The sequence below is a fragment of the Ambystoma mexicanum genome, chromosome 1q (genome assembly GCF_040938575.1).
Source record: "Ambystoma mexicanum isolate Mex_15411 chromosome 1q, UKY_AmexF1_1, whole genome shotgun sequence".
In the NCBI taxonomy this organism is placed as follows: domain Eukaryota; kingdom Metazoa; phylum Chordata; class Amphibia; order Caudata; family Ambystomatidae; genus Ambystoma; species Ambystoma mexicanum.
In genome coordinates this window covers 501,689,701-501,702,598 of record NC_090922.1, presented here as the reverse complement: position 1 = coordinate 501,702,598, position 12,898 = coordinate 501,689,701, and the positions used below count along the sequence as shown (strand labels likewise).

At 46.4% G+C, this 12,898-nt stretch overlaps 1 protein-coding gene across 1 annotated transcript in view; it reads left to right on the top strand.

Annotated features, from left to right (window-relative positions):
• The window catches only part of ETHE1 (ETHE1 persulfide dioxygenase), a 161,369-nt gene that overhangs the window by 119,303 nt on the left and 29,168 nt on the right, over positions 1-12,898 (top strand). The gene's annotated exons all lie outside the window — the stretch shown is intronic.

The window sequence follows — 12,898 nt, the reverse complement described above, 5'->3', positions numbered from 1 at the left end:
GGTCTACTGTGGAGTACCAAGGCCCCTTTTGGTCGTTCTAATTTAGGAGTAATGAGTCCTGGGATTCCATTTCTTTTCATCAATGGGTGAACTAGTGTGTTCTAGGAGTATCTTTCCAATCTCGCATTAATGTGGTCTGGGAACCCTTTTCTTGTTCACCTGGAGGGGCAGTGCTGATTGATTACTGAGATCATTGCAGAAGTTAGTGCTTGTAACATCCTAAGTGATGGAAGGGGTCTCCTGATCCACCACAGGGTTGGGGAAACCTACTCTTACTACTCTTTGCTTACCCTTCCTTTTCCTCCATGTCCTAACTTTGTTATTAACTCGATTACACGCCTATGTTCCTTCAGATGAGGTTGGGAAGTCTCCTATCAGGTGAAACAATAGCTTGCTGAAATGAAGACTCACGTAAACTGAACACTGTACTCTCTCTAAGAAACTCCATGAACAACAAAGAAGGCTTCTCAGACGCTGAGAGACTATTGCAGAGTGATTCTCCAATCTGGAGAAAATGCTCCCCGTCACGTGTAAAAGACGGGAGAAATTAGCTAGAAGGGGCTGGGGCATACCCTCTCTCACCTACTTGGAATATACAGGTGACCAATTTCAGGAAGGGTCCACATCAGGATATTCGCCGAGTAGATTCACTTAATGCGATTGGATATTCTTCTGTTCTCTTCAATTTGGGAAGTAATTTTTCAAGAGCGCTGAACAATCTTTTTGTAGCCACTCAGGATGGATTTACTAGCCAGCATTGAGTGCTCTTGATCACCAAATAATTGATCCAACCATTCGACTAGAGCATTAAAAGGCTGCAGGTTAATTACATTATCATCATAATACAATTTTAAAGTTTACTTCCACTCTTACAGACAGCCCAACCCCTCTGACCTGGTGACCCTATGCATTTTCCCAGATTATAGTGAGTGGCACTAGTCCCTCCTGGCTCTCCTGTTTGGGATATGGTTTTGTGAGGAGTTCCCCAGTTATTCAGTGATCTTCAAAGGTTCATTGAGTTGGAATGCTAGTCTGTTATATCCCAAGACCCCATTGCTGTGATTTCATCAGCACTTCAGGTTGATACGTTAGCTTCGAGTGCCTGTTAAAGACGACTGTTCAGTCTTGGCTTGGATTTGCTCTGGAAGCCTGAAATGCCTTTTCCATTGCCTACCACTGCCAGTGAAGTCCCCACCTTTCCCTTGATGTTCGCTTTCATTATAACCCTATTTCGCTTTCCAACCTTACAGAAAAATCAGCTCATCACACAATTGCTGGTGCCCGGCTTGTTTGCACTACCTGCTTGCTCTCATATTAAGATTTGGAACTTGGGCCGGGCAACATCGCTTTTTCTGGCCACTATATCCATTGATCTTGGTGATAGTTTCAGGTCCAAGTCCACTTTTTAACCTGGACAGGCGAGACCTGGAATTACTATTTTCTAAGCACCACTGAGAAATGCCTGATGCCTGTACTTGCATATAGGTTTCCTGCACATTATGTAAATTCTGGTACAGTGCCAAATTCAGGCCATTGCAAAGCCTGACCCTGCCTCATGACTGGTTAAAATTCGAGCTCTCTGCATTACATATAGAGCGGCTGCAGCTCAGGGGCCCCTGCCTATGCCATATTGTTTGGCACTGTGTTTCTGCTATCATACATCTGATATGATATAAGTCATTTATAATGCACCTGTCAACGTGTTTCTAGGTTTGACAATACAAGGGAGGGAACAGAGGGAGGACAAGACAACCTTCCTAGGCCTTGTGTCATTCAGATTGTGCAAATGCGGTAACACAAAGGGGGAAGTGCAATCAGGACAGCATTGCTCTGAGTAAGTGCAGCCAGGGCAGCGCGGCTTTGGGTAAGTGCAAGGAGGCGGGGGACTGTAGAGGTTACGTTAACAGCCCCTAGTGCACGACAGGCCCGGAGGCAGTGAGGGGAGACTGGCCATACACCTCACCCCTGCCATGCTTTTGAAAAGGTGCCTGTTCGCTTTAAAAAAAAAAAAAAAAAAAAAAAAAAAAATATATATATATATATTTGTACACTGCACCACAAAGACCAAGGCATCTTTCTCTGTTAATGAAAGGATGGACTCTCCCAAGACAATCCTTTTGTCTTTAGAATGTTTCTTTGATATGTTGAATGGGAGATCTAATGCCTCTATCATCTGTTGGTCCAGTGATTGACACACCTTACCCTGTCATCTACTTTTGTCAAACGACACACACCACTAACCCCTGTATGTGCCTGTTTAACAGTAACACTGTGAGCCGTTTTTATAGAGCTATTTTCCTTGTCTTGAAAAGCACTGCCATTTTGCTTAACTAAATTTCTCTTTACTATCCCCTCCCTACATTCCTCTCACCACTGCTTGGCATCGGGGAGAACTGTTGTTACCTTGTTGGCTGACTTCTGCCTCAAGGTTGACTTTGCCGACTTACTCTACTTTCTAGCCGTAGCAAGTGACTGTTTGGCATTTGAGGTGTGCAACTGTGCTGTACTACGCACCCTGGCCTGGCTTGGCTCATCCCATTTACCTTCACCTCCATTGCCACAAATGGCTGTCCCTCTCAAATTGCTTTGTTTTTGTAATTGTTTAATTATAACGCGCTTAATACCCAGAGGTTTCTAAGCACAGAACCGGGGATCGGACCTGTGTTGCACTGCGTGGTCTTGCTTCCAAGGCAACCACCTTGCCCCTAAGCTATCCTCCTGGGCCCATTTGGATTACCCATTGCATTACTTCCCTACCTATACGTATGCTCAAGATGAGATCTGATTGGCATCCCCATTCACCAAAAACAGATGCAGAGAGGTAGCCAAGATGAGCAGTCTGGCAGCCACAATCATCAGTTGAGCCCAGAAAAGTACAATGCTGACAGGCTTATCTATACTTTACTGCAATACTGTTGTGGCAACTTGGCATTTTTAAAGAATGTTGGCATTTTCATTGAAACATAATTGCATTGGCAGGCTTTGATCTTTTATCTTTAAACTTGTAGTATTTCTATCTGGTTACTGCCTAATTTTATATTCCTCCATCTGCGAAACTAGATACTCATTGGAAGGACCGTGCCATCTATACAGTAGTGGTGCACAGCTCTTACCATCAGGCCTACAACCCTAACTGGTTTTCAGGATAAACACTTTTAATGCCACCAGTGCTGATGTGAAGACTGGTCTCTACTCCCACCCCACAATCCCAGGTCCTGGTGTGTGTTTGTGCCCCAATTAGTGGGCCTTGCTTGCCTTGAGGCCTTTGTTTGTGGACTGGCCCCAACTGCATTATGGCAGAAATGTTGGTGACCATGTGTCCCCTCGTCAAAAGCACTGTCTCCCTAATGAAAGCGCAAATTAAGGCTTGTTCGCCTACACAAATTATACACCTGGGGGGGAGGGGGAATACCAAGGTGGCTTAGCGAAGGGAGGCTGGCAAAGGGTAACCTCTCTGCGAAAAAACATTCCGCGATGAAATTACATGGTACAACATCCTTAAATCGCGGGCCGTTTTTTAGCGGGTTTTTTTACCGCTAATTTTTTAACGAAAAGAAACCCATCAAATTTTTTGGAGGGGGATAGAAAATTATATATATGGGATGTGGGTGTTGGGGAATAGATACAAAATTAAAGGGAATGGTTGTTTTGGGGGAACCCCCCCAAAAATAATGTTACAAAAATTCAATGGGTTTTATCATTAAATTTGCGGTAAAAAACCCCGCGAAAAAACATCCCACGATGAAATTCTCTGTGGTTCTTGGCTGAGTTCACCCTCCCTTCTACTTTGCCTAAACCCCTAACATTCCCATTACTGTAGGCCCTACTGTCCTCCTAATCAAACAGGCCTCTCTCTGTATTTCCCCTATTCCCCTCTCACTACTTTAGTGCCTACTGGCCAACCAGTCCTCATCCTCCTGTCATCTGTCTTGCTTCCCATCACGACCCTAACCTTTAATTCAACCCACTCTTCATACTGATATCTTTCGGAGACACCTTCTCTTTCACTGAGCCTCAACACTGGCCTGCGTCCTATCCTTCTCTGTCTACCAGAGTTCAGCTCTGCCACCCAAGTTCAACCTACTTCCCCATTGGTCCCTTGTGGTGCTTGCCTCCACCGTGGCCGAGTCAATCCACTCCTTTACCCCGTTGCTCATTCTCTGCCCTCAGATACCAATATCCTGATAAGCACTTCTATTCCTTTATTACTCCGTCCCACAACCCTATTTTGTGCTATCCGTTTCTCACAAGTCTACTTGCGTCTCATCTGCTCAAGTCAACCCTTACAGTGTGCTGTTAGCTCCACCTTCTTCCCTTCTATCTGTTTTTAATTAAACTTTCTCTTCCCTCCCTCATTGTGTAAGCATCTCTCCTCTTGTCTTGCCTGGGTATTGCTCTCTGCATTTATTTCCAGACTCTGTAGCTTCTTTCTGCACCTTACAACACCCGCTAAATCCTTGCTTGGACATCACCCTTTCAATGACTATTTCTCCACTCTGTGTGAACAGGCGTGGTAAATTGTGCCTCATTTGCCCTTGTCATTTATGTTTCTGTACCTGGTCACCCATTGTGCCATCACCTTTTGACCTGCTCCCCACTTGCGACCAGCTGTAGAAGGGGAGCTCTGCTGAAGAAGCCTCACTATATCTGCCCTGGCTTCACCTCTACCTATTCATTAATCATTTTAGCAGCAATCATTCCTGCTCTAACCTCCCACTCTCCTCCCTTTTTAAAAATATTTTCCCTTGAGGCATTGCTTCTCTGTCCCCCCGTCACAGTACGTGCATAAACCTTCATATTCTGGGTTGTGCGAAACCTCTCTTCCCCCTTAAACAAGCCTCCTACAAAAACTAACCTTTGATCTGAAAGTGACCTGGCTCTACTCAAAACAGAATAATAGAGCCCTCAAACACAATTTGCGTAAAAAATCCCTCTGTCCTTGTCCATCATCAGAAAGGCTACCAAGCTCTCATCCACTAAACTCTTTTTCACAACCTGATCTCCCAATCATTCAACCCTTCAGCAGAGCTTTGTCTGATCTGCAGCATAAGTAGATCCAATTCCGCTGAATCCCCAGGAATGCGCTTAGTCCTGACTGCCTCCAAATTCATGGCTGATCCCTCCCTTCGTTTGCCTATCTACATCACATGCTTCACCTGTCCGTGATATCAGAATGACCACACCCGTTATGGCCTTTTCACCCATCTCTCAAACAGGCATGGTCTCGGTGTAAGAGAAAATGAGTGCTTCATTGGAACAGGCTCTGCTGTGTCCTGTAAAAGCTTTCGCTCATAGCATGAAGACTTTTACCCTGCCCTCACTACCCTGGTCAACTCCATTCTCAACTCTGGCACCTCATCTCTCTTGAAAGTCTAATGGTGAACCTAGTACTCTTGCTAATTGTCCCCCAATTTCAAAAACTCTTGTATTGACAAAATCATTGGAAAGGCTGTGATCCAACAGCTTTTTGGCTACAGTGAAATCCATAACGTCATTCATGACCACCAATCTGGTTGGACCTGCCGGAGGAACAACCTCTGCCCTGCTCTTTATCAAAGATAGAATCCTTAATTCCATTGATGTCAACACACAATCAGTCCTCATCCTTCTGGACTGCTCAGCATCCTTTTACACTGTCAACCATGTACCTCCTCTTACTTGCCTCAAAACATCTTTCGGCATCTCTTGTAGAACCTTGAAGCTGTTATCCTTTCTGTTTAGATGGGGAAACTGCAGGTTAGATCCTTCTATTTCCAACCTGACCACCCCTTGCCGTGGCTCTATTCTCTCTCCTCGGTTCTTTAATATCGATCTCAAACCTATCCATCTCAAACCTCTCCCATATCTTATTACTCCTCATACATTGCATCGCAGACGACATCAAGATTGCGCTCAGTTGTCAACCCTCTGCTGACCTGCAACATATCCCTGACTGCCTGCTCCGGATGCAGGACTGGATGGTTGACATGTGCCTCTGCTTCAATACTCTGAAGAGATAATCTGTTTGGGTACCTCTATTCCTCCTCCTGTCTTTCTCCTAAACTACTTCCTCAGGCTTCCCTCCTGCAGTGCAAAAACCCTGGGAGTCATCTTTGACTGTCTCTATGCTTCTCCCCTCATATTCAAGATATCGCGAACATTTGACTTTCAATTCGGTGTCAGAAAGTGTTCTTCCACTCCTGAATATGACTAAAAGAAGCCAGGTATATATTTATGGGCCTCCTGAAAAACCTAATTCAGTTGCTGCAGGCCATACAAAGAAGCTGCCAGGCTAATTATATAACCCGAGACCACGTTATCACATCCCACCTGCACTGCTCTCTTCACTGGCTGCCCATTGGAGCTCACATTAATGAATTTATTAATCAAAGCACTCTGCCACATTCATAGAGCCTTCTGGAACAGAAGCTCTTTGTACTTCAGACTTAAGTCCAAGAAATAAACCCCTTGCAGGGCGCTGCTGCCATCTTCAAGAGACAGAAACTAAATGACAAAGCCCTGGATTCTGCTGGGGCCTCCCCCTGGAATCACACCTCCCTTGGAAAACCACTTGCATTTCAGGGAAAAAAAAATTAAAACGTTCCTTTTTAGGAAGTTATTCTCTTGAGGAGCTTGATGTCTCCTCTTACCTGGTGGTATCCTGGTTCGATTTCCCTTTGTGGGATTCTGTTCCGTAGCTTCGGTATATTGTTTATTCTTGAATCGGTTGTGCTGCTCTCAGATTCTTGGTGCTGTGACCTGCACTTGCACTGTGCCAATGCACTTGTCCTTCAACTTGCCCTTACTGTTTTTCTCGTTCTTTGTTTTTATTATTGGACTTTTTTATTTTTTCATACAAATTTATCTTGTACGTTTCTTTCTGCCGCACTAACCATTGCACCTCCCCTCCCCGGGCATTTAACTCATCTGAATGCTTCCAAAGTCTGAAGGATCTGCTTCCATTTCCCTCGGCTTTGTAGACGCACAAAGCCACTGGGCCTGCGTCTGAGGCCTTTTAAACATTAACTATAACTGTATATGTGAATTACTTTTCCTATTGGGATCTATTGGATGCAAATATGTGTCTGGGATATTCATGTTCTATGTCCAGAAACTATGACCTATTTCCTGCACTAGAGGACTGTAGTTCTGCACCCCTGATCTGCAAGTTTGCAGACTTTTTCTCTTGTCCGGATATAATTCAGTTTGCATTTCATCCTATTACACTTGTTGTCGATCACATTATTGCAAAACCTCCTTCCTAGCTCACAGTGAAAGAAAATGCAGTTTCTCGCACGAATAGAGACATCTTTTGTTCTTGCAAAAGCTACGAATATCACAAATAAGATACTTCTTCAATTTGCACAAAGTTCTAATTTCTGTGCTAATGCTGATTTAGAAATTCCAGCAGAATTATATCAGAGCTTTTCCACAGAAGTAGATGAGGAAGTAGCTCTTCTATGGTAACCGATTTCTTTTGACCAGAAATAAAAAAAAATCGGAAAACTGAAGCAATCTGGCGATCAAAACATTTACTTTGATTTGAGAACAAAATACAAATTGCGCATTTATGAAGGGGCAATTTTTAGATTGCCGTCAAATCATCAGCCAATGCCCCACATTTCTGTTTTTAGAAAGGAAGTTTCCAAAGTTTTCTTCTCTTAATTCAAGAAATTGTAATGCAAAGGTCTGATAATTGAGGTCAGGACTTCCAACTAACTCTATAATACCAATTCATGCTCTTTGTTTTGTCTTTTATTTTTATTTTTTAGCAGTCCATAGATGAGATGACTTCTCTTCGTTATCAGGCTTTTAATGCTTACAGTTGATGTATTCAGCGGATAGATGACATTGGTGAGTTGTTGCAATAACTGCTTCCAGCTCACATTATCAAGAGGTTGGCACATTCTGTTGACCTTTTCTTGTCCTGTGGCGGTACAAAGGACCAGGGCATCATCATCATCATCATCATCTTTTTATCAACAGATTTTTGTTTGTTACAAGTCTCTTTCAAGCTGCTCCCAGCCCTCCCACCTCCAGTAGTCTTCCCTTAACTTACAGGGGCTGGCCAATATGTGGCTTAAGGGTGTTCCGCACCCTTCTTCCCAATGGTAGATCTCTTCCTCTGACTGTATTATACCAGCAGCAGCGAAATCTTCTGAAGCAAACATCTTGGCAAGGGTCCGCTAGAATCCCTGGGGTGGTCCTGCTCCCACCATCCCTGTGGGCATGAGTAGGGCCTGATTGCCTGCACCATCAGGGTCCTGCCGTTTGCAACACCTCTCTGCTACTGTTCTGTGCCTGTCCCCCCTCGAAGTTCTCCCATTTACTTATTTCTCCTACCAAGCATGGGCCAAATCTCTGTTCTTCTTTAACTTCCTCCTTACTCTGCTCGACCTCCTCCTGATTTTGTTCACTTACTCCTAATCTTCTCCTGCCACTTCCTCCTGATGTTCACCAACCTCCTCCTGCCACCTCCTCCTAATGTCCTCCATATCCTACTTGTCTTCTCCTAACACCTCTTTTGAATGGATTGTGTCCTCCTATGTATTCCTCACCTATTGAAATCTCCAATATCCAGCTACAGCTGCTTTGTAAAAAAAATGTTTGGCAGAAGGCGCTGTGAGTCGATGCGGCCGACTCGATGTCCCTAGAGGGCCTCCGTCTGGAGGATGATAGCACGCACAGCTCCCGTTGGCTTCAGTTCTGTTTTTCTGAGTAAGCTTTTGCTTTGTGAACTACGGCGTGCTTCAGATATTTCTTCGCAAATGATCAAAAATGTCTTCGGCTACGACAACTCCGAAGACCGGGTTTAAAAAGTGCCTAGAGTGGGACACCATGATCTTTCGCGGACCGACCTGCATCGAGTATGCTTCTTAGGTCTCTGTGTGGAGCACAAGACCTCAGCCTGTCGAAAGTGTCAGTCGATGACCAGAACAGCTCTGAAGGAGTGTAAAGGGAAATTGGCGGTAGGTAGACTCCCCCCAAAAAATCCCCTTCGACTACCCCGTCAAACTTTCTTCCGACGAAGTGAGCGACGACTCTCCTCGACGGAAGAAGATTAAGAGGTCCACTCCTCATCGTTGAGAAAGTTGAAGAAAAGGCATCACAAATCGCCTTCTTAGTCATCCTCGTCCAACTCCTCCCCGGAGAGGAGTATATCTTGCCCCACTAAGGCCTCTACTCCGGCTGAATGGGAATTATTCAGGCAGGAAATGCTCAACATTTTCGAGAGCCAGAAACCCAAGAAGCAAGTAGGGTATGCTCCTCCCGCGCCTTCTGAAGACTGCAAGGAAAGGGCTCGAGCCAAATCCTGTGTGCCCTCGAGCCCGAGATGAAAGCCACATTCGCATTGAGAGCGTTCGAGGCCTCGTCACGATGAAAAGTCATTGAGGAATCCTTAGAGCCATTGAAGTCCGCCACAGACAAAGTCAAAGGACAAGTCAATGTCAAAGTCGTTGACGCCAGCGGCAACATCAACATCACCCATGCCATCGACACCTAAAACATCTTCATCGAAGACATCGACTCCCTGGGCATCTGGCTTGAAACCTTCAAAGCCATTGATGCCTTTACCTGAAATTCAGAAAACCTTCACTCCTTTACCAAGGAAGGATTTATTTAAGTCTCTCATTTCTATTTATGAATACAATGAGCCATCTGATGATGATGATGATGCACCCTTTGGATTGCAGTATGGCACTCCAAATGTCCCTGATAGTTTCATATCAGAAGAATCCAGGTTAAGGGACCTGCTGTCAAGATGTGCGTCCCTAGGGCGCTGCGTACCTGTGTTTCCTGTAGGCTTGCGTGCCGGGGTCGCCAGGACGTTGCTTGTAGAACGAAAGATGAGAGGGTAACGCCAAGAACCGGCCCAGGTCCCGTCCTGATTGCAGGATTGAAAATGGGTCCGATTCCTGACGCCACGGATGAACACTTCCCTGGATTTACGTGGCGCCAGAACAGTGCGAGCACTGAACAGGGAAGGCCGGTGGATGTGGACAGCGAGCTTGAGTGCGTTGCTATGATTCTGCAGAAACCTTCTTGAAGATGTTGAGAGAAGCCAGCCGGGACTGTAGTATGGCAGCAATGGCAGACGGCAAAAGGGACCGAACAAAGGCACCGAAGGCACTGGCACCCAGCACAAGGCAGAGGCGTATTCAGGCAAGGAAGGTGGTCAGGCAGGAGAGGGATAGGCAGTAAGGAGGAAAAAGGAAGGGGCCGGAGGTACCAGGCCAGGACCGGACAAAACCCAACCCAGGGGAGCAGACCCCCAACCAAGGAACCAAACCACCAGGGTAAGGGGAGGCCGGGCAAACTGGAAGGAAACAAGGGTGGCAAGCGGGGAAAACCAAGGAAGAATAAGGAATTCCAGTAGCGAGCGGGAGGTCAGGACCAAACCCCGTTGAGACGCGGCAAGTACAGATCCGGAAGCTCCTTTATAGTGATTCGGCACGGAAGCGAGGCTTCGCCCGCAATCCGAGTCGGCGCATGCGCGGAATCACGGTATTCATGGGAACGAGGCTTGAACCACAAGCCCGTTCCCTGCCGCTTCCGCAAGCATGCACCCCAAATGAGCGATGAGCTCGGAGAATGCGCCCACGACCAAGGCGAAACCGCGGGTACAGCCGCCAGGCATCACCCCGCCCACGAGGACACGGCCGATCCCGATCCCGGGTGAGTGTCCTAACACCTGCATTTAAATGTACAGACAGCCAGTGGAGTGGACACTTCACCAGAATTGTATATTGGAAGGCCTGAATCAGATGAGCACAGAGATGCCTCTGACAGCCAATTAATGACTAAGGTAGTGGATTATCTGGGATGGAGCAAGCCTGCCCTCCCATTAAAACAGGTTGACCTCACAGATATCCTGGACAAAGTTCCTCAAAGGGATCCTATCCTACCGTTTCATGTCACTCTTCAGAAGAGAGTACATGCTAATTGGGAAGCATCAGAATCAAGTCTGGCAGTAAATAAGAGCTTGACAAAGAAATACTGACTGTCAAGTAGTGACCCCAGCTACTTGTCGAAACACCCTACCCCAGAAAGTCTGTTGGTGCAGGCAACTTCCTCCAAGCAGGCTGCTTATATGACCATCCCACTGGATCGGGATGATAAACGTTTAGATGCCTGGCCTAGGAAAGTCTTTTCTGCTGGGAGCATGGCTCTCAAATTATCCAACTCCACATGTGTCCTTCCGAAATGTACCTACACTCTATGCAACTGTATATCTATGGTGGCTGAACACATTCCCCAAGTAGGAAAGAGCCGGTTTCTTGCCCATTGTAAAAGATGTCAGAGGCCATGTGTGCGTTTCTTCAGTCGAGTTTGGATTCTGCTGACAGCATCAGCAGAGCCATGGCAGCAAGCACTGTGATACGCAGGTTTGCGTGGATAAGGAAGGCTGGATTTGCACCGGACGTGCAGTCTAGACTTCTTAATATGCCTTTTGATGGGTATCATCTTTTTGCCAGCAAGGCTGACGGAAAGCTTTGAGAAGCTTCAGACCTCGAAGGCGGGAGCCAAGTCTTTAGGTGCTGCTATTAGTCAGTCTCAGCCCTTTCACTCTAGTGGAACGTCTTGGAGGGGTAGATCTTTTCACTACTACTCCTCAGTTGAAAGAGCGAGAGGAATGGCTGGTCAAAGAGGCCAAAGAAGATTATTCCCTCGTGGTGGACGAGGGAGAGGTTCAAAGCACGCCAAAGCAGCTGCATCTTTACCTACAGCTACTGCTTCAGCCACCTCAAAACCTCTCTGAGGTCTTGACTTGCGACACCCGAGAGGGAGGCAGACCATCTCAGCATCTGAAAGAACTGCAGTGTATTATTTCGGATGCTTGGGTATTACAAACCATAGCCCAAGGTTACTGCCTCCCCTTCATTCAGAGCCCTCAGGATCATTCACCGGTGAGCCATTCTTTAAAGGTTCTAGATCCATTCCTTGTGCCGGAAATTCTGACCCTGCTATAGAAAGGTGCTATAGAGCCAGTACCTGGAACGGAGAGGAACAACGGATGGTATTCTCCATATTTCCTAATCCCCAAGACGGACGGAGGACTGAGACTCATCTTGGACTTGAGATACTTGAACAAGTGCCTTAGGAAGGACAAGTTCAAGATGGTCAAATTTTCTCAGATCCTTCAGGCCCTCCAACTCCAGGAAGGATTGGCTCATGTCATTAGACCTTGAGGATGCTTATTTTCATGTGCCAATCTATCTCGAGCACAGAGTACCCGAGGTTCGCCATTGGCGGTTCTCATTTATCATGTTTGAGTTCTGCTGTTCAGGCTGACCACCGCCCGAGGGTTTTCACCAAACTGATGGCGGTGGTGGCAGCGGGTCTCAGATGGGGGATTCACGTCTACCCCTACCTGAACGATTGGCTGATCAGGGCGTCTTCTCCCGAACAAGTCCTGGATCATCTCAGCGTGACCTGCCACTCTCTCCACAGACCGGGCTTTTCACTCAGTTACAAAAAGTCCCACATGATCCATCTCGAAAGCTCCAGTTCATCGGAGCTCTACTGCATAAGGCTCTTGGAAAGACCTTGCCACCCGAGGTGAGGGCTCAAGAAATTCTGCGGATGGTCACCAATTTTCAAAGTGCCCAGCGTCTCCAGGGCTTTGACTTGTTGAGGTTGCTCGGCCTCATGGTATCCTGCATTTCCTGGTGCCAGAGGCTCGTCTGAGAATGGGATCCCTTAAATGGGCTTTCAGGACACAATGGTCTCAATTCTCAGGCAACAGATGAGACCTACTTCAGGTTCCAAGCAGTGTCACACAGGATCTCCTGTAGTGGGCCTGCAGGGACAATATTCTGAAGGGAGAACCTTTTTGGCAACCATGGCCGGAGATAACAGTAGTGACGGACACTTCACTCACAGGTTGGGGAGCCCACTAAAATGATCTGACAATCGG